Genomic DNA, 21,029 nt, shown 5'->3' on the forward strand with positions numbered 1-21,029 from the left:
ATACAGGAAAGTCAAAACAACCTTCGGTGACATTAAAAGCAACGGTGGTAACATTAAGAGTGCAACGGGAATTCCACTGTTAAATGCAGAGGAGAGAGCAGATAGGTGGAAAGAATACATTGAAAGCCTCTATGAGGGTGAATATTTGTCTGATGTGATAGAAGAAGAAACAAGAGTCGATTTAGAAGAGATAGAGGATCCAGTATTAGAATCGGAATTTAAAAGAGCTTTGGAGGACTTACGGTCAAATAAGGCAGAAGGGATAGATAACATTCCATCAGAATTTCTAAAATCATTGGGGGAAGTGGCAACAAAACGACTATTCATGTTGGTGTGTAGAATATACACTCCTGGAAATTTAAATAAGAACACCGTGAATTCATTGTCCCAGGAAGGGGAAACTTTATTGACACATTCCTGGGGTCAGATACATCACATGATCACACTGACAGAACCACACGCACATAGACACAGGCAACAGAGCATGCACAATGTCGGCACTAGTACAGTGTATATCCACCTTTCGCAGCAATGCAGGCTGCTATTCTCCCATGGAGACGATCGTAGAGATGCTGGATGTAGTCCTGTGGAACGGCTTGCCATGCCATTTCCACCTGGCGCCTCAGTTGGACCAGCGTTCGTGCTGGACGTGCAGACCGCGTGAGACGACGCTTCATCCAGTCCCAAACATGCTCAATGGGGGACAGATCCGGAGATCTTGCTGGCCAGGGTAGTTGACTTACACCTTCTAGAGCACGTTGGGTGGCACGGGATACATGCGGACGTGCATTGTCCTGTTGGAACAGCAAGTTCCCTTGCCGGTCTAGGAATGGTAGAACGATGGGTTCGATGACGGTTTGGATGTACCGTGCACTATTCAGTGTCCCCTCGACGATCACCAGTGGTGTACGGCCAGTGTAGGAGATCGCTCCCCACACCATGATGCCGGCTGTTGGCCCTGTGTGCCTCGGTCGTATGCAGTCCTGATTGTGGCGCTCACCTGCACGGCGCCAAACACGCATACGACCATCATTGGCACCAAGGCAGAAGCGACTCTCATCGCTGAAGACGACACGTCTCCATTCGTCCCTCCATTCACGCCTGTCGCGACACCACTGGAGGCGGGCTGCACGATGTTGGGGCGTGAGCGGAAGACGGCCTAACGGTGTGCGGGACCGTAGCCCAGCTTCATGGAGACGGTTGCAAATGGTCCTCGCCGATACCCCAGGAGCAACAGTGTCCCTAATTTGCTGGGAAGTGGCGGTGCGGTCCCCTACGGCACTGCGTAGGATCCTACGGTCTTGGCGTGCATCCGTGCGTCGCTGCGGTCCGGTCCCAGGTCGACGGGCACGTGCACCTTCCGCCGACCACTGGCGACAACATCGATGTACTGTGGAGACCTCACGCCCCACGTGTTGAGCAATTCGGCGGTACGTCCACCCGGCCTCCCGCATGCCCACTATACGCCCTCGCTCAAAGTCCGTCAACTGCACATACGGTTCACGTCCACGCTGTCGCGGCATGCTACCAGTGTTAAAGACTGCGATGGAGCTCCGTATGCCACGGCAAATTGGCTGACACTGACGGCGGCGGTGCACAAATGCTGCGCAGCTAGCGCCATTCGACGGCCAACACCACGGTTCCTGGTGTGTCCGCTGTGCCGTGTGTGTGATCATTGCTTGTACAGCCCTCTCGCAGTGTCCGGAGCAAGTATGGTGGGTCTGACACACCGGTGTCAATGTGTTCTTTTTTCCATTTCCAGGAGTGTATGAGTCTGGCGACATACCATCTGACTTTCGGAGAAGCATCATCCACACAATTCCGAAGACGGCAAGAGCTGACAAGTGCGAGAATTATCGCACAATCAGCTTAACAGCTCATGCATCGAAGCTGCATACAAGAATAATATACAGAAGAATGGAAAAGAAAATTGAGAATGCGCTAGGTGACGATCAGTTTGGCTATAGGAAAAGTAAAGGGACGAGAGAGGCAATTCTGACGTTACGGCTAATAATGGAAGCAAGGCTAAAGAAAAATCAAGACACTTTCATAGGATTTGGCGACCTGGAAATAGCGTTCGACAATAAAAAATGGTGCAAGCTGTTCGAGATTCTGAAAAAAGTAGGGGTAAGCTATAGGAAGAGACGGGTCATATACAATATGTACAACAACCAAGAGGGAATAATAAGAGTGGACGATCAAGAACGAAGTGCTCGTATTAAGAAGGGTGTAAGACAAGGCTGTAGCCTTTCGCCCCTACTCTTCAATCTGTACATCGAGGTAGCAATGATGCAAATAAAAGAAAGGTTCAGGAGTGGAATTAAAATACAAGGTGAAACGATATCAATGATACGATTCGCTGATGACATTGCTATCCTGAGTGAAAGTGAAGAAGAATTAAATGATCTGCTGAACGGAATGAACAGTCTAATGAGTACACAGTATGGTTTGAGAGTAAATCGGAGAAAGACGAAGGTAATGAGAAGTAGTAGAAATGAGAACAGCGAGAAACTTAACATCAGGATTGATGGTCACGAAGTCAATGAAGTTAAGGAATTCTGCTACCTAGGCAGTAAAATAACCAATGACGGACGGAGCAAGGAGGACATCAAAAGCAGACTCACTATGGCAAAAAAGGCATTTCTGGCCAAGTGAAGTCTACTAATATCAAATACCGGCCTTAATTTGAGGAAGAAATTTGTGAGGATGTACGTCTGGAGCACAGCATTGTATGGTAGTGAAACATGGACTGTGGGAAAACCGGAACAGAAGATAATCGAAGCATTTGAGATGTGGTGCTATAGACGAATGTTGAAAATTAGGTGGACTGATAAGGTAAGGAATGAGGAGGTTCTACGCAGAATCGGAGAGGAAAGGAATATGTGGAAAACATTGATAAGGAGAAGGGACAGGATGATAGGACATCTGCTAAGACATGAGGGAATGACTTCCATGGTACTAGAGGGAGCTGTAGAGGGCAAAAACTGTAGAGGAAAACAGAGATTGGAATACGTCAAGCAAATAATTGAGGACGTAGGTTGCAAGTGCTACTCTGAGATGAAAAGGTTAGCACAGGAAAGGAATTCGTGGCGGGCCGCATCAAACCAGTCAGTAGACTGATGACAAAAAAAAAAAAAAAAAATTGTGCAAATACGGCGCACAGACCATTTATAAAACGACAAAGAAGATCAAAAAGTGTCTCAGATCGGGAAAGGAGAAAAGGACCCACTAGCAATGTCGTAAATGTACCACATACCATGCACATGTGGAAAAGTCTATGTTGGACTGACTGGACGAACAGCCAACACCAGGATCACCGAACATAAGCGGCATTGCAGGTTGCAGCGGGTGAAGAAATCGGCTGTGTCATAGCAAGCGGTATGTGAGACTGACCACAAAGTAAAAATCGCCGACGTGAAAGTTCTTGCTGTAGTGAAGACCTTTCACACCCGCTTTTTCAGGGAAGCTATAGAAATGCACAAACATGACAATAGCTTCAACAAGAAAGAGGAAAGCCTCAAGGTGAACGAGCCCTGGATTCCCGTGGTGCAGTGAATGACCGCTGCAGTTAGCAACGGGAGAACGGCAGGGATAAATGTAAATGTCGTCTGACATAATAACCACGGAAAAGCCCTCGGTTGTCGACGCGCTAGGTACGTACTTAATCTGCGGCAGCAAGTTCAACTTCAGTCTACCACCGGCAATAGAGGGTGAAGCTTTGACTCATGCTGGCGAAACGTCGAAAAAATCATCAAGCATACGTCGACCGAAGAACCCGAGACAGAAGCCAACAGGCAATTTGTCGTCTTTAAAAAGAGATACTAGACATTTTATGCTGCCGTAAGGGAGCTTATGGACTCAAGACGAGCTTTGCTTTCTCCTGTGGCTCGGTGGGTATACAAACAGGTACGATATTTACCTCATTTTATGACAGATCTATGAAGAAGTAAAAAGACAAGGTTCTCTCTCTCTTCTTTTGTTCTTTTTAATGTGTCCATGGATCAACGTATGTAGTGAAATCATAGGGGAATGAAGTATTCCCCACAGCAGGTATTCTGCGTAGCTGTGGGTAGAAATAGATGTTTATGAGAATCCGTTTGTATGTTAGCAGACGATGAGCGAATCCAGAAATGACTGAATTTAATTCCAGGTATCTTTCTGTCACCTGAAAATTTACTGTTTGCATGTTACCGAATTGACGACAGACGAGAGTTACAACAATGGACGTGAAAGACACTAACAAGTAAATACTTGATAACGTCTCTGTCCTATGTTTTACCAAAGGTTGGAAAAAGGAGTAAATATTCGTCATTTTTCAAATGGTTCAAATGGCTCCGAGCACTATGGGACTTAACTTCTCAGGTCATCAGTCCCCTAGAACTTAGAACTACTTAAACCTAACTAACCTAAGGACATCACAAACATCCATGTCCGAGGCAGGATTCGAACCTGCGACCGTAGCGGTCGCGCGGTTCCAGACTGTAGTGCCTAGAATCGCTCGGTCACTCCGGCCGGCTATTCGTCATTTTTTCATGTGGATTCTGAACGACTGACACCTGGCATTTGGTTTTGTACACTTTGTGATCAAAAGTATCCGGACACCTGGCTGAAAATGATTTACAAGTTCGTGGCGGCCTCCATCAGTAATGCCTGAATTCAATATGGTGTTGGCCCACCATTAGCCTCGATGACAGGTTCCACTCTCGCAGGCATACGTCCAATCAGGTGTTGGAAGGTTTCTTGGGGAATGGCAGCCCATTCTTCACGGAGTGCTGCACTAAGGAGCCGGCCGAAGTGGCCGTGCGGTTAAAGGCGCTGCAGTCTGGAACCGCAAGACCGCTACGGTCGCAGGTTCGAATCCTGCCTCGGGCATGGACGTTTGTGATGTCCTTAGGTTAGTTATGTTTAACTAGTTCTAAGTTCTAGGGGACTAATGACCTCAGAAGTTGAGTCCCATAGTGCTCAGAGCCATTTGAACCATTTTTTTTTTTTTTTTTTGCACTAAGGAGAAGTATCGATGTCGCTTGGTGAGGCCTGGCACGAAGTCGGCGTTCCAAAACATCCCAAAGGAGTTTATAGGATGCAGGTCAGGACTCTGTGTAGGCCAGTCCATTATGGAGATGTTATCGTCGTGGAACCACTCCGCCACAAATGGCTCTGAGCACTATGGGACTTAACATCTATGGTCATCAGTCCCCTAGAACTTAGAACTACTTAAACCTATCTAACCTAAGGACATCACACAACACCCAGTCATCACGAGGTAGAGAAAATCCCCGACCCCGCCGGGAATCGAACCCGGGAACCCGGGCGCGGGAAGCGAGAACGCTACCGCACGACCACGAGCTGCGGACACTCCGCCACAGGCTGTGCATTATGAAGAGGTGTTCGATCGTATTGAAAGATGCAATAGCTATCCCCGAATTTCTATTCAACAATGGGAAGCAAGAAGATGCTTAAAACATTAATGTAGGCCTGTACTGTGATAGTGCCACGCAAAACGACAAGGGGTGCAAGCCCCCTCCATGAAAAACACGACCGCACCATAACACCACACACTACACACGCTGGCAGATGGCGTTCATCGGGCACTCGCCATACCCACACCATACCATCGGATCGCCACATTGTGAACCGTAATTCGTCACTCCAGACAACGTTTTTCCACTGTTCAATCGTGCAATGTTTACGCTCCTTACACCAAGCGAGGCGTCGTTTGGCATTTACCGGTGTGACGTGTGGTTTATGAACAGGCGCTCGACCATGAAACCCAAGTTTTTTCACCTCCCGTCTAACTGTCATAGTATTTGCAGTGGATCCTGATCCAGTTTGGAACTCCTGTGTGATGGTCTGGATAGATATCTGCCCACTATGCATTACGACTCTCTTCAACTATCGGCGGTCTCCGTCAGTCAACCGACGAGGTCGGCCTGTACGCTTTTGTGTTGTACGTGTGCTTCATGTTCCCACTTCACTATCACATCAGGCCTAGGAATGATTAGGAGTGTGGAAATCTCGCGTACAGATGTATGACACAAGTGGCACCCAATCACCTGACCACGTTCGCAGTCCGTGAGATCCGCTGAGCGCCCCATTCTGCTCTCTCACGACGGCTTATGATTATTGAGGTCGCTGATATGGAGTACCTGACAGTAGGTGGCAGCACAATGCACCTAATATGAAAAACGTGTGTTTTTGGGGGTGTCCGGATACTTTTTATCACATAGTGTATATGTTATCTGAAGAGCACGGTACTGTCTTCGTGTATATGTTATCTGAAGAGCACGGTACTGTCTTCTTACATTAATGAGTTTTACGTCGATGATACAAGAGCGTCTTTCAAAAGAAACGTAACGTTTATGAAACAAAACCGATTTCTTGGCGATGGAATTTGTTTCATGAAAGCTGACCTCGAAATCTTATTTATCTTACAGAATTTTTTTTTTACAACGGAAGACGTTACGAGTAGAAGAAAACTAACTGCATTATTTTTGAGACATAATAATTTTCATTAACAAACATCGAGAGATCGAGATTATTTACTGTAAGTAGCGCCATAAAATAATGTATTGACATAATAATTTTCGTTCATACACTTGGCAAGGTACAGGATTATTTACTCTATGGCAACAAAACAAACCCAAATAGCCGCAGAAAAGTTTTTACGGAACACGATCCTAATTTTAAGGATTTTTTAAAAAAATCTGAGTTCACTGTTAACTGGGAAGTACGGTGAAGAAGTGAAGATAAAAAAACGTGGCTTATTTGAAGAAGTGAAATTTTAAAACTATTACATAAAATCAAGGAAATTGTTGATAAATAAGCGCTCAGATAGACAGCAAAAAAAATTGAAACATTATAAAGTGTCAGCGTTAAAGTAATAAATCTGAATATGACGATTACGGAGAGAGATAGCAGAAAAACGATCGGAAATTTGGCAGATAAGTTGGGGTCGGAGAGAGTCCAGGGGGAACAGACTCGACATTTTTCTTTGTAGACCACGAATGTTAGTGTCGTTGACGTCTATCGTCAAGTCTGACCGGGTGCTGATCACCGCGCAGTTGAGCGCCCCACAAACCAAACATCATTATCATCATCGCCAAGTCTGACAGCTGTACTCAGAATCAGATGCAAAAGTGAGCCTTCTGAACTCAGCCGAAATGTAAGTAAATCAATGGGAAGTTTACGAAAAATATCACTATTGACTTATGCCTTAACTTGTAAGTCAAGACTTGTAGCAGCGCTAAGAAATTACTGAAAGCAACAATTTTATGCGGCAGGCTTGCTTGGGAGAAGCATCGGTACAACTTACTACTTTCGCCCTTGTACAGTAGATTACGCAAGTGTCATTGTCTTCAGAAAAGAGGAAGGTCGTACATACCTATAGAGCAGAACTTCTCACCCTGTTTTTCAACTTGTATTTATGCATGATGGTTAGACGACCTGCAAGCCTTCACAAAGAGTCTTGGCAAAACAGTCGTACCTGTAAACAACAGCGCATCACGTGTCACCGCGTGGCTCGCAGTAAACAAGGCACGAACGCCTCCTGCGCACATTCTCCTGCCACATTGCAGCTGTCGAGTGTTGCTCGTGCGAGATAGCTAAGCAGCAGCAATGCCAGCTCATCTTAAGGGCCCTTTACACCGAAGTGAACACAAATGAATGCGCAATCGCAAGCAATGCGCAGGGGGTTCGCTTGCCCGCGGCGTCATTGGCTTGCAACTGCAAATAAGCGTTTACTGTAGAGCGAACGAAGAAAAAAGCATAGGATATGTTTTTTTTTTTTTTTTTTTTTTTTTTTTTTTTTTTTTTTTGCGGGAACGTTGTCGCGGTAAAGTTGCTTAATCTATGTTTAATACCGTGTGCTGGAGAAAAGAAACACAGTTAGTTTATTTTGTAGAGCGAGAACGCTGTTGGTCAGGAAAGCAAAACGGCGTACACAACGAAAAATGTGGGTCTGTGAATAATTGTTCAGGCGTGACAGAAGTGGTGGTTTGTCTCTGGTTAGTGATCTGCGGCTGCAGCCACCGCTTGCTTTATTCCAGAACTTCACCCACATGTCGATGGATGATTTTCGCCTTCTTCTAGCTGCAACTGAACCGAAAATTAAAAAAAAAAAAAAATGGCTCTGAGCACTATGGGACTCAACTGCTGAGGTCATTAGTCCCCTAGAACTTAGAACTAGTTAAACCTAACTAACCTAAGGACATCACAAACATCCATGCCCGAGGCAGGATTCGAACCTGCGACCGTAGCGGTCTTGCGGCTCCAGACTGCAGCGCCTTTAACCGCACGGCCACTTCGGCCGGCCGAAAATTTCAAACCAAGACACGTATCAGAAAGAGAGAGTCTAGGATTAACGTTGCGATTCCTAGTAATAGGTGACAGTTACGCTAGCCTCAAATATTTATTTCGTATATCAACCGCATCTGTTTTCCAAATAATCCCTGAAGTATCTAGTACCATATGCGAAACACTCATGGATCTTATAAACGTAAATGTGCAGGAGACACAGTCATTAAAAAATGAGTAACGCAAGTTAAAAATATACGAAAGACCAGCCCCATCTTTATGGGAGGGAAAACAATTTATACTTATTCTGTTCCCGTATTTATATCTCGTAAAACAGTAGCTAAACTATGACGTTAAGGCAGATACACTATGTGATCAAAAGTATCCGGACACCTGGCTGAAAATGACTCAAAAGTTCGAGGCGCCCTCAATCTGTAATGCTGGAATACAGTACGGTGTTGGTCCACCCTTAGCCTTGATGACAGCTTCGACTCTCGCAAGCATACGTTCAATCAGGTGCTGGAAGGTTTCTTGGGGAATGGCAGCCCATTCTTCACGGAGTGCTGCACTGAGGAGAGGTATCGATGTCGGTCGGTGAGGCCTGGCACTAAGTCGGCGTTCTAAAACATCCCAAAGGTGTTCCATAGGATTCAGGTCAGGACTCTGTTCAGGCCAGTCCATTACAGGGATGTTTTGTCGTGTAACCACTCCGCCACAGGGCGTGTTATGAACAGGTGCTCCTCGATCGTGTTGAAAGATGCAATCGGCATCTCCGAATAACTCTTCAACAGTGGGAAGCAAGACGTTGCTTAAAACATCAGTGTAGGACTGTGCTGTGACAGTGCCACCCAAAACAACAAGGTGTGCAAACCCTCTCCATGAAAAAATGACCACACCATAATACCACCGCCTCCGAATTTTCGAATTTTACTGTTAGTACTACACACGCTGGCAGATGGCGTTCACCGGTCATTCGCCATACCCACACCCTGCCATAGGATCGCCGCATTGTGTACCGTGATTCGTCGATCCACACAACGTTTTTTGCACTGTTCAATCGTGCAATGTTTACGCTCCTTACACCAAGCGAGGCTTCGTTTGTTAGTTACCGGCGTGATGTGTGGCTTGTGAGCGGTCGTTCGACCATTAAATCCAAGTTTTCTCACTTCCCGGCTAACTGTCATAGTACTTGCAGTAGATCCTGATGAAGTTTGGAATTCTCGTGTTATTACGACCCTCTTCAACTGTCGGCGGTCTCTGTCAGTCAACAGACGAGGTCGTTCTGTACGCTTTTGTGCTGTACGTGTCCCTTGACGTTTCCACTTCACTATCACATCGGACCTAGGGATGTTTAGGAGTGTGTAAATCTCGCGTACAAACGTATGACACAAGTGGCACCCAATCACCTGACCACTTTCGAAGTCCGTGAGATCCGCTGATCGCCTCATTCTGTTCTCTCACGATGTCTTATGATTATTGACGTCGCTGATGTGGAGTACCTGGCAGTAGGTGGCAGCACAATGCACCTAATATGAAAAACGTATGTTTTTGGGGGTGTCCGGATACTTTTGATAACATAGTATACCTTGGATGTAAGCCATGAGAATGGCCAGGTTTTTCGCGCATTTTTATTTTACATTAATCTACGTTATATTCTTATTTTAACGGCATTTTTTCGACTATGGAAATTCCAAGAAACAAATTGCTGTGTTGGCACCGCCAACACTTTGGCAATTTCTTGTCAAGCTTCGTTTTATTTCTTGAGCATTTTATGATTTGGATCTTTAGGATCCCACAAGAACCTATGAGGTCCATACTCTTCTGTCAACAGAGGTACGCTTTCATCCAACCACTCATCACCACAATAAACAACACCAACAACAGATTGCGCGAGGAAAACAGCACACTGCGGCAAAGCAAGTGCACTGTGTCTCTCGTCGAAGCTAACGCCGAAGCAAAGAGGCCGCGAAATTCCTTTGATGGTTCGATCTAAGGCCGACACACAACGAATCACACAAACGAACACTTGCGAATGCGAACCGTTCACGACAGAATCACACACGTCAAGCGTTTACGCCAGACAGAATTCTCGTTCGCTTCGGTGTATAGGGGGCTTAACGCACTGAGGTACCTCAACAGTATGCAGGTACACTACCGGGGAGGACCCACCGCGGCCAAGGCGTCTGACGAGGCCCACGAGACAGGCAGGCCGCAGCATGTCCGCCACAGCACGTGACACTACGCGAGTGCAGTAGGCTTCTCCAGCGGAGAGCGAGTACTATTTCAGACGAGTTTAATCAGTCTTGATTGCGCGTTTAAGAGAATGCAAGCTCTCGTTAGCACACGACAGAATTAAGACCTTTAATGGGTGCCTGTTAACGGCCTTGCCGCATAGGTAACACAGGTTCCCGTCGGATCACCCAAGTTAAGCGCTGTCGGGCTTGGCTGGCACTTGGATGGGTGACCGTCCGGTCTGTCGAGTGCTGTTGGCAAGCGGGGTGCACTCAGCCTTTGTGAGGCCAGTTGAGGAGCTACTTCATTGGGAAGTAGCGGCTCCGGTCACGAAAACTGACAACGGCCAGGAGAGCAGTGTGCTGACCACATGCCCCTCCATATCCGCATCCAGTGACGCCTCTAGGCTGAGGATGACACGGCGGTCGGCCTTCAAGGCCTGTTCGGATGGAGTTTCATTTTAATGGGTACATGTTCCATTGCATATTGATTTCCCTTGAGTCCTGCATGGAGCCGAGAGTTCGCGAAGTGTGGTAGACAAGCCGACCACTTTGACGTCACATGTTCGTTGCCTGGTCTGCATATCTCGTTGGCTTGGGAGGTCTGACTACTGCCGTCACGGCTGACCTACTATTGGATTTTAGGCGATTATTTCCGCCAGTAATACGAGTTGACATATAGGGTACCCCAATTATTGCCGTCAAAACTACGCACGCGGTAAGGAATCCTAAAAAGGGAAAGTCGAGATCAAGAGATCTGTACTGAATATGTTATGTGATGCGAGACCTAAAATTTGCAACTTTGAAAGAACTATTCTGTACAGATGAGAAGAATGTTCTCGGCAGAAATGTAGCTAAGGGAGGGAGGGGGGGGGGGGGTGACGTGGTCTAGATAGGATAGTACACAGAAACATTTTCATGCATAAAATTGCGTGAAGGTTGTAACTGTGAAGAGGTTTGAGCGACGTCAGCACAGCCTTCGAAATAACGGGGGGCGGGAGTGGGACTTTCTCCTCTCATTAACTTATTTTCCCGGCGGCTCGTCAAACAAGAATTCCTTCCCTGCCAGGGAAGAATTTTTTCTTTTTACTCTAAGTACTATTACTGCTCTTCAAAAAATAGAAGAATGCACGAAACAGTTTCGTTGCAGGCTGTACATGGTACGAGAGCGAGATAAGTAGGCAAGCAAAAGTATCATATCGTATCCTAAACGATAAACAACTCTCAGGTTCATTAGTTGGGTTGGCATTTAGAGTCGCAATTTCAGCAGCTCCAATTCGAATCTCACTATTCGTTGAGTACAAACGTATTCAAGAGAGTGAGCGAGTACCATGTTCTATGTCAATAACACACCAATATTGCTACTACTACTGGTATTACCACTATTTCTGCTACAAATAATGTTCCTTAAGTTCCTCTCCACACAACCCCCCCCCCCCTCCCCTCTTCGGAAACGCTGATTCTGGTCGAACACTGCGTAAACATTTGAAATCTTTCACGTTTTCAATGGACTGATAGTTCCTAAATATAATTGGTGTACCTGGTATCAGTAAATACTGTATCAATCATTTTACTGGTACTGTGAATGCAGCTACTAAATGTAAATGTGGTGTGACTAGTGCCTCCCGTCGAGTAGACCGTTCGGAAATGTGCTTTTCTCGTTACGCCACAAGTTTCAATTTATTCAGTTAAAACATCGACAGCCGGCCGAAGTGGCCGTGCGGTTAAAGGCGCTGCAGTCTGGAACCGCAAGACCGCTACGGTCGCAGGTTCGAATCCTGCCTCGGGCATGGATGTTTGTGATGTCCTTGGGTTAGTTAGGTTTAACTAGTTCTAAGTTCTAGGGGACTAATGACCTCAGCAGTTGAGTCCCATAGTGCTCAGAGCCATTTTTTGAAAACATCGACAGGATTACCACCTACCTATAGGCGGTATGTTCATCTTTGGCACGGATAACAACGGCGACGCGTCGTGGCATGGAAGCAATGAGGCCTTGGGGGGAGGGGAGGGGGGGTCGCTGGAGGGAGTTCACATCACAACTGCACCCACAAGTCAGCTAATTCCCGTAAATTGCGAGGAGGGGGCGATGAGCTGTGACGGCACTTTCAATTTCATCCCAGATGTGTTCGATCGGGTTCACATCTGGCGAGTTGGGGGGCCGCCACGTCAACTGCAACTCGTCACTGTGATTCTCGAAACACTCCACTACATTCCTTGCCTTGTGACATGGTGAATCATCTTTCTGAAAAATGACACTACCGTCGGGAAACATGATCGTAATGAAGAGGAGTACATGGTCTCCAACCAATGTACGATACTCCTTGGCCGTTATGGTGCCTTACACGAGCTCCGCTGGACCCATGGGTTCCCACTTAAATATTCCCCACAGCATAATGGAGCCGTCGCCAGCTTGTCTCCGTCCTGCTGTACAGGTGTCAAGGAGCTATTGCCCTGGAAGATGACGGATTCCCGCCCTACCATCGGCATGATGAAGAAGTATTGGGATTCATCAGGCTATGCAACAATCTGCCACTCCGCCAACGTCCAGTGCCGATGGTCACGTGCGCATTCTCTAAACATTCTGCGTGGTGTCTGTTTGTTCTATATCGTGTCTCCCTACCACTTTCGCGCAACGACGCTCTGAGCGTGTTTTTTAGGGAATTGACTAGTTTGAACCTGGGACCTGTTGCTGGTAAGGAGACGCCAGACCACACATGACATGTAGAATTCAGAAGAGGTCAGTGAGACTAGCGATGATATAACCAAATACTTAATGATTTCAGCGTCAGCTCTACTGCACTCCCTGTAAAAGAATCTTAATACTAACTAAATTTAGTGGAAGGGGTTCAAGGCTTTCCTATTTTTAGTTAGCTGGTAAAATAACGTCGAAAAAGCAGTTAAGTTAACCATTGGAAATTTTATTCTACTCACAAAACATTGTTTATAAATTGCGCTATTGATAAAAGGAAATGTTTTAATAGAGGATGGTAAAAACCAACTGCGTTCAACAAAAATGTGAACGAATATTCCCTGAGTGGGTTTCCAAGTTCTACAATGGATCGAAGGATGACCTATGCCATATCACATCTATAATCTAGGTTTAAATTAAGTTTCACAAGAGAGAAAACCATCAAAATGGTCTACAGTGACCCTCAATTATCTTTAATTACTTATCTAACTTGTCGTAAATTACAGTGGCTGATGTGGCTTCTCAATAACTATATAACAGAAAAATCATCGCGTTTCAGATTTTTACTTCGAGTGGCAAATGTGAACATCATGAGCTTTAATTGACGATCGACACTAGTATTACGCAAAAAGGGGGTGTAACAGATGAGACTTCTGCAGTTCTGAGTGAAGCCTTATGCGCTCAAAAATGCGGCATCGCGTGCGTTCATTACCTTGTCAGTGTTCGTCAGGGGGCGGCGGGCAGCACAGCTCCGCTCACCTCGCTGTCTCGGAAGCAACTCTTCTCTAACTTCTCCTTACTACAATTTACCGAAGTTGGTTTAAAAAAAACTATTTGGCTGTGTTTTCATCTGACCAATGAGGGTCTCAATGTTAACCTTAAGCTCCGCCTACAAAAATTCTGTCTATCCAATGAGAAACGTTATACTTTTCGTGGTGGGGCAATATTTTTAAAGTTTGCAACGTAACAGAGACGCGAAAAAGTCTCACGCTAAAACTTGCAGCTGGTGTGGCCCTTTAGTGTTATCGTAACATCTATACTGTTGTTTTGGAGGGCTCTATCTTTTAACACGGGCTGGGGGGTGGTCCTAACGTAACAGAGACGCGAAAAAGTCTCATGCTAAAACTTGCGGGTGGTGTAGCCCTTTTTGTGTTATCGTAAGATCTATACTGTTCTTCTGAAGGGCTCTAGCTTTTAACATTGGCTGGGGGGGTGGTCTTGACGTAACAGAGACGCGAAAAAGTCTCACGCTAAAACTTGCGGGTGGTGTGGTCCTAGCGGTTAGCTGGCGACGTGGGTGTCCGTCCGTCCCTTATCGTAGGGCCTTCCAGCTTAACACGGTTCTGCTCTCGGCTTCTGTTCTCGTTTCTCCCCTCGGAACTGCGTCTGTCTCACGGTGGGAAGGTATGACATGCATTTAGGCATTCTTGTGTTAGTCTGTGGTATTTCATTTGCTCACTCGTTACTCGTACTACTTTGGTTACTTTAATGTCACGATTTATTCGGAGCTATGTGACATACTACTGGATTTGCTTATCATGTCAGGGTTTTCATGGAAGGTGTTGGATGTGCCTGACACCTTACAATTCCAATCGCTGTTACCGATGTCGTGGTGTGAACATTGGCACATGCGTTGGTCTTCGGCTGCGGGGGTCCATCGTTAGGAGTGTTCGGGGCACTGTGTGTTCAGACAATTTGAAATTTGTGGTAAGTTCTGTGGGCCAAACTGCTGAGGTCACCGGTCCCTAGGCTTACACACTACTTAATGTAACATAAATTAACTTACGCTAAGGACAACAAACACACCCATACCGAAGGGAGGACTCGAACCTCCGACGGGAGGAGCCGCGCGAACCGTGACAAGGCGCCTTAGACCGCACGGCTACCCAGAGCGGCCTGTGTGTTCAGACACTCTTGCACTCTGCCCATCATTAAAGTCTGATGTTAGTTCCGCTACAGTTTGCGGCCTGTCCTGGTTTACCAGTCTGCCTAGCCTACGACGTCCGATCACTTGGTTTCTTCACGTGTTGAAGACACAGACCACAGCACTCCACGAACACCGGACAAGTCGCACAGTTTACGAAACGCTCGTGCCAAGCGTCCGGGCTATCAGGATCTGCAATCGGTGAATTATATCGATAGCGCGCCTTCTCCATTCTGCACACGTCAGGACGCTCACTGATACTACAGGCACCGTACGTGTGTCTGACTAGCAGTGTTTGCTCACCAGATGACGATGCTATCGCCTGGACGAGTTTGTATCGATAGTCCGTCGGTGGTCATAAAGTTCTGGCTGATTAGTGTAGATGTGATGTCTGCATTCACTTTTCGCTAGAATTTTCGCCTTTGGCAGTGGAGCTGTAAATAACACAACGACGCTGTCAATCAAGTCTACCAGAAATGCAATATTTTCTGGACTGCTAAAACAATCCATAGGCAGCCGCAAGGCGGAAGGACGTGAGGGGCTTAACTGTTTCCCTTCTCCCTCACTCACCCAGCTGAATGTTGCGCATGTTTGTAAACTATTTATTTTTCAAAACAGAGAACCGTCTGCCTAATCTATTAATACACTGCTGGCGCTGCCTTTAGAACCAATACATAATCGCCTATGATGTGTGCGCGGTAGAGTGAACCATAGTTTACGTTTTATGACTGGTAGTCGAAGATGGAGCATTACTCGTCACCGGAGCTTGCAGATATGCATTTACTGTACGGTGCAGCAGGATTCAGAACGTGGAAAGCCGAACGAATCCATAGAGAAAAGTATAGTAATAGTTACCAATCCAATTGGAATAAATTTATCAGCATGGATAGAAACTTAAGAGAAACTGTGAAGCTGAAGGAATACGCTATGTTTACATGTAACAGAACTTCCAAAAGATGAAAATTTCGGGAACCGTTTTTCGCCGTCGTTTTTATATGTTAAGGCTTGTATCGATTTTGCTAGCTCTGCCAAATATAAGTTTTTCGATCATCAGTTGTTTTATAGGAATGACCTCTGAAAATCAACTATTCTGGTTTCTGATGTAGTCAGCACGATGTCTGTTTCTCTTCAATACAGGAAAAGGGCGACTTCTTCCTGAGTCTAGTAATTCTTCTTATGCTTCACTGCTCAAGTAGTCACTCCAGCCACTAGATTAGCAGCTATTTTTTTTAAGATGAACCTGACAACCCAGATACGTTTCATTACGGAAAAATTAATTTTGGAACAGAATATTTGGCAGCTAATTACGCATTTCTCATCTCGACATTGTTTGCGCTGCCATCAGAAGCTGTACTGGGAAATCGGATCACGAAAACCCACTTTGGGAGCCCATGGAAAAGTGGTAACGGAGAGATGCCCAAGGTTTCCCTAAAGAACTGTTAGGACGGTAGAATTTGAGGTAATTATGTTGGATCGTATGAGAGAGGGTGCTTCGATAAACACCCGACAACATGCCAGTGAAATGCTGTGCTTAGGAGAATACAGTAACGAAAGTGCTTGTAGACCAGCGGTTGCACTCTTATATCACATACAACGTATGCAAGAAAGGGGACTAAAAGGTTTGAATTGAGAGTTAGTTCTATCGATGGATTATCCTGGGAACAGTCGCCGTGAGTCACTGTGAGTACACACCTTACCGCCTTCCGAGGTGTACCATTACAACCACACGGGTGCGCCATCGCACTATTCGCCCCGATGTCCTGTTTTACTTATTTCGACGATTTCCCCTCTTCAGGGAATCGTTGTGGTCGTCTTGGTGAGCTAATTTGACACCGCTTTCACCTGAGGATGCTGTTTTAATGAAGCGAAACCGGTTGTGGCTATAAAGAAATCACCAATTACAGCTGCATTGCGGTTCATTTTACTTGCGTTCATTATGAATGCTGTAGTGGCTTCTCACGCGCAGCGCCGTAGAAAGTTTATTGCCATTATTACCTTCGTAACACTGATTTGCAAAGCACGACTTCTGTTGGAACTAAACACCACGCTGAAAGTTTTAAAAACATAAACCATCTCGACGTCGGATTCGTATTTTCTTTCAAACGTGTTTCCACTCCGGCAGCATGCCCGCAAGTTGAGTAACAGAGTACTAGGCTTGGCTCAAGATCAGATGACGTATAACGAGAAACAAACCTCCGTCGAAGTCAACATTGTTCACGGCAAAAGATCGGGATGAACCGAATGTACTTGCTTGTGATAGCAGAAGTCATTTTAGAAGATTAATGCCATGTGATAGCCATTATGCGTTATTTCGCTGGTGAATCTATTTCCATCGGGCCTTTTTCCTCGCTTTGTGTATACATTTCGTCCTTGGTTGAGCTCTAAGTCGTCTTGAAACAGTGTTGTAGTAGATAAAATTACTTTCTCTTTTCCTCTGAGTTTCATTAAATGATCAAAGACTCCAGCTACTGACCGATATTCCACCGTTATCTGAATAAAACACAGCGAAAAAACACATCAAACAAAATACCAGTCGGCGACAGCATCCACCTCAGAATTATTTCACGCAAAATAAGAATAAAATAATTCAGGGACAGGAAAAAGCTAACCTAGTTTTGTAAAATAGTGATTGAGAGAGATATGGCAGTGGATTTGTTTCTCAGTTTTCAGGATTTTGAGGCTCCAGAGGCGGTATGGCAGTTTCTATTCGTTGTTGCTCTATTCGCATCATCCACAAGACACGTGCAGTGTATTTTTGAGTATGAAACCGCGGACGTTGAGCAACATTGTCCTTGTGCGAAACTGGCAGTCTTCAACCTCCCTCGTTCCTCCTGGACCAAACTTAACAGGGTACTCCGTGTAGTCGGAAACAGTGCTTCAGTTCTGTACTGGTGGCGACTGCTCAAAGTTGTCTGACTGTGGTTAGTGCTGAAATGAAAACCATGGCGCACATCGTAAGGACCTGCCCTGGTTCGATAGCCGAACTAAATCAAGACAAGGGGGAAGGGTGGTGGGTTGGTTATCGACTGGGAATATATAGGTGGCGGGAATTACCAGTTCCGACATTTGCCTTACAACCAAAGAAAACTTCCCGAAAACCTTGATGTGTACCATGGTATTGCTGCTATCTTTATGTTATTTTGCGAAAATACGTAATATACAAAAAAAGAAGGCGTAGTACACGTTCGAGGACTCGTTTGTGTGTGTAACTTAGTGAAGACCTGATGTGCTGACTTGACTGTAAGTATTGGACATTCACTTGCGAGACATCGTCAGAGAATGTGAAGTTCTCCAAGTCTGCTGTATTTCAGTTTTCTGTTTTATGAACATATTTGTGTTTATGGGAATATATTATCAGTGTAGCATCATATATTAAACAAATAAAATAGTGCAGAGAGATTCAGTGCTTACTGGTTTCTATCATTTCTAGTTTTGAAATAATATTAAAAGAACCAGCTACTATAATCCTGGGGTCGATATCAACATTATCCTCATTAATAATCAGCAGCGACTTTTGTATGTCATGATGACTGACAGCTTTTAAGTTTCCTTCCTTTTGTGGTTTTTAAGGATGCGGGGTTTTAAATAAATGTTAAAAAAAATCTTAAAAATGCTGTGTCGCTTTGACAAGAGTTTTTCTCTGAGAAATGTCTGTTTTAATTTACATTAGATCGGATTAATTGATGGCAGTACAACTGACGTATTCTGTATTCTGTGACAGTAACAAACACAATATATAAGCAATGTTGAGATATTTTACATTGTGTCTTTAAATAGCCGTAATTTTGCATATTATGACAGCTGCTACACATATTTTTTTAATGAACGGGAGTGCAGTACAAAGTCTTATACCCGTTGGTGTCAGGTTGCTGACAATGCCATGTTTATGACTTGTAAAATAAATAAAACATTCGGTATTCGACACACTAGCAGTTTCTTAACACCAGTTACGTTTTTAAATAGCCATAATTTACGACTATTATGACAGCTAGCTATAGATGCCTTTTTTACTGAACAGGAGCGCAGTGCAGAATCGTTTATCAGTTGTTGCCAATGTTGCTGACAACGGCATATGCAAGACTTGTAAATAGCGGAACACTGGATATTACGACATACGAGCAGTTTATTAACAGCGGTGTTATAGAGTAATCGAAACTCGCACTTGGGAACTGCACAGCAATATGAGCGGAGAAATAGTAAATACCAGTAAGTAACAGAACTGCAACTTTTACCTGCTTTCCCTTTTTCTAGCGTCTTGCTCTCCGTGTGGAAAGAGGAAATTGGTGGAGTGTGAGCGACGGACACTGTAAGGCTGTGCTAACACGATTTTGTCTGCAAACCACACTCAGAGAAAACCGATGGCCAGGTGCAGGTCTATCCACGTCAGGTGGTCAGAGTACAAAGACCAGAATAGTCTGACGGTGTGACGTGGCGGGCAGACCCGTTGCCAAAGCCCTGCCTCGTGCCTCGTGCCACTGCCCAAGGCTCTGGCGAGCGCTGGCGCTCCACAAGTCCCGCCTCGTCTCTCTCTCTCTTTCTCCCCCCCCCTCTCTCTCTCCTCTTTCTCTCCCCCTCTCTCCGTCTCCCCCCCCCCTCTCTCTCTCTCTCTGTCTCTGCCGCCAAAAAAAGTGCACTAAACACGGCGCTCTGTTTGCAAATACCGACGGCTTATTGCCTTCGATTCAAACCCCTTTCTTTTCAAATAAAGTTAGGCGTGATACATTTTCTGGAACTTTCATGAGGAAAATATTGTACATTACCCTCTCCTGCCCTGCCTGCACGTACGTCACCCGCTTCACAGAATCCTCAACTCTTTGTTTACCAGGTGCTACTGTGTGAAACTACCTTATTTGGGTGAACCACCTAGATTATCAGTGTTCTGATACCAGAACCATGACGCTTACTGGTATCTACTTACCTCTGCCAGCAACCCTTAGTACTCAATAATCTAATTAGCAAACATTCTCCACCTTTATGGTTTTGAGATTACCGCCGTTAACTCACGCTTCTTGTTTGCTCTAGCGTCTATAAGCTGTTTTTTGTTTGTGGTTACATAGCCAAGAAAAATTCAGTTTTTGTTGACGGCAAGTGTTGATTGATCTTCACCATTATGTTCTACTAGCAGAGTACCCGGCGTTGTCCGGATGTGTTTCTGTTCCAATCTTCTATTAGTGCATCTCGTCCTTCGCCCTCTCTCTGTCCTGCTCCTCCAACCCTGCTCTCCGTCCACCTCCTTCTCCCCCCCCCCCCCCTCTCTCAATCAATCTGCTTCTCGCTCCTCGGTCCATCTGCTCATTCCCTCCTCTCTCTATTTCCTCCCCTCTTTATTCCCGCATCCTCCTCCCCTCTCTCTTCTGTCCTCCCCCTCTCTCTGTCTATCTCTACCTCCCACTGTCGCTCTTTTCATATTGTCCTTTTTCCTTTGTCCATCTCCTCCTCTCCCGTCCGCTGCTCGCGGTATACTGGCTAGCGTTGATGCCTGTGTATCACGGGGTCCCGGGTTCGGTTCCCGGCCGGGTGGGGGATTCTCTCTGCCCGGGTTCGAGGTGTTTGTATCGGCCTCACCATTTCATCATCATTCGGGAAAGTGGCAAGATTGGACTGTGTCAAGATTGGGTATTCGTACGGGCGCTGATAACCACGCAGTTGAGCGGCCCACAAACCAAATATCATTATCATTATCCTCTCCACTCTCTCTGTCAATTGCCCCTTCCCCCTCTCTGTCCATCTCCTCCTGCCCCCTATTTGTCACCATCTCCTGCTTCCCCCTCGCTTTCTGTTCATCTCCTGCTGTGCCCTTCTCCCTCCACGCTCGCCCAACAGGAGGCTGGTACTTCTGACCCTCACAGTATTTCTTTTCAGGTTGTAACTAATACGTGCACCAAATTCGGTT

The 21,029-nt window shown here is 45.7% G+C and overlaps 1 protein-coding gene across 2 annotated transcripts in view; it reads right to left on the reverse strand.

The window, feature by feature from the left end:
- Window positions 1-19,577, reverse strand: part of LOC126262292 (glycerophosphocholine phosphodiesterase GPCPD1-like) — a 271,804-nt gene extending 252,227 nt beyond the window's left edge. For both annotated transcript variants that reach the window (XM_049958818.1, XM_049958816.1), the window contains exon 1: window positions 19,369-19,577. The gene's annotated coding sequence lies outside the window, so the exon portion shown is untranslated. The remainder of the gene's footprint in view (window positions 1-19,368) is intronic.
- Between the last annotated feature and the right edge of the window lie 1,452 nt (window positions 19,578-21,029).

This window comes from Schistocerca nitens, chromosome 6 (genome assembly GCF_023898315.1).
Source record: "Schistocerca nitens isolate TAMUIC-IGC-003100 chromosome 6, iqSchNite1.1, whole genome shotgun sequence".
NCBI classification, from domain to species: Eukaryota; Metazoa; Arthropoda; class Insecta; order Orthoptera; family Acrididae; genus Schistocerca; species Schistocerca nitens.